This window comes from Orycteropus afer, unplaced genomic scaffold, assembly GCF_000298275.1.
Source record: "Orycteropus afer afer isolate SDZICR_OR568_19922 unplaced genomic scaffold, OryAfe1.0 scaffold00146, whole genome shotgun sequence".
In the NCBI taxonomy this organism is placed as follows: Eukaryota; Metazoa; Chordata; class Mammalia; order Tubulidentata; family Orycteropodidae; genus Orycteropus; species Orycteropus afer.
This window is the reverse complement of record NW_006921733.1, coordinates 8096694-8097987: the sequence shown is the minus strand read 5'-3', so window position 1 is coordinate 8097987 and position 1294 is coordinate 8096694. Positions and strand designations below refer to the sequence as shown.

At 34.1% G+C, this 1294-nt stretch overlaps 1 non-coding gene across 1 annotated transcript; it reads left to right on the top strand.

Annotated features, from left to right (window-relative positions):
• Positions 1-687: 687 nt before the first annotated feature.
• Positions 688-754, top strand: LOC122150463. Its single transcript, XR_006163679.1, has one exon. It is a non-coding gene; the product is annotated as a small nucleolar RNA SNORD109A (small nucleolar RNA).
• The last annotated feature ends 540 nt before the right edge of the window (positions 755-1294 follow it).

Here is a 1294-nt window from a genome sequence, read left to right as displayed (position 1 = left end):
ATACACACATATCATATATATATATCATATATATGGAGAGAGAGAGAGAGAAGAGAATAAAAGCAAGCAGAGATGGGGGAAGAAAGATGCCAAGTCACATGAAGATTGCCCAGGGGTGGAAGTTCAGAAGAGATAAGGACATTCTTCTGGAGCCAACAGAGAGAGAAATCTTTCCCCTACAGCTAGCTTCCTCATTTTGGACTTTTAGTCTCCTAAACTATGAGAAAATCAATTTCTGTCTGTTAAAGCCACCAACATGTAATATTTCTCTTATAGCAGCACTAGATAACTAAGACAGTCATGTATGTCCTATTTTCACAATTTTATCTCTGATGAAAATAATTTTGTACTGAAATTCAAATATGTTGAAATATTTATTTTTAATCTTTTTAATTATTGCACATTCAGAATAGAGATGTTCCTACTCATTTTTACAATGATCATACTACATATCATTTCTGCTACTTCATGCCCTCTTGAAATTTTAGTTTATTAAAGTCTTCTTTGTATGTCCCCAATAGATTTTATCTAATTTTATTAGAATAATACAAGATCACGATCTTTCATTTGATGTATATGACATTATTCAGATATTAAACAAGATGTCCACTGTATGTTGAAATAGACAAGCTTGTATAAAATAATCCTGGCTATAGAAATATCTATTTGTCAGGAAAGTGTTTGTCCAGATCAGTGATGAACGTACTTATCTGAGGATGCTGAGGGACTCATTCCAGGTGTCGATCTGAGGTCCAGGTTAGTGATCCTATAATAACACAAAAAAAGACTCTCAGATCATGGCTTTATTTTGTGTCCCCTCAGTGACAATACTGCTGTGAGCATGCCTTTTCTTTCTCACAGAACAGAGCATTGGCATCCTATCTTATAAGGCATAATGCATCTTTAGATATGCTCAGTGGCGTAAGACGTGCTTTATTTTGCTCACTTTGAACACAGTTGTAGTAGAGAGTTGCATATAGGAATTATTATTATTATTGTTATCATTAAAGAATTAATAAATGAGAAAGACTGAATCTACAAAGGCTCAAGAAAATAATGTGAAAGCCTTATTAGTGCTATACTAAAAAAAGGGAACACTGCTTGCCTATGTTAAATAATAACAATGGATTTGACTTTTGTGCTTTGTTGCTTTATTGTTATGGTTTCCTGAGACTATTTCTTTGCTTTTCTTCCTATCATGTTTTGCTGAGGTAGAGAGGCTGGGATAAGGTCCTCCACTTCAGACCATAAGAGTGAGTATCTACAACAGTATTCCCTTTGAAATTCATGTGCT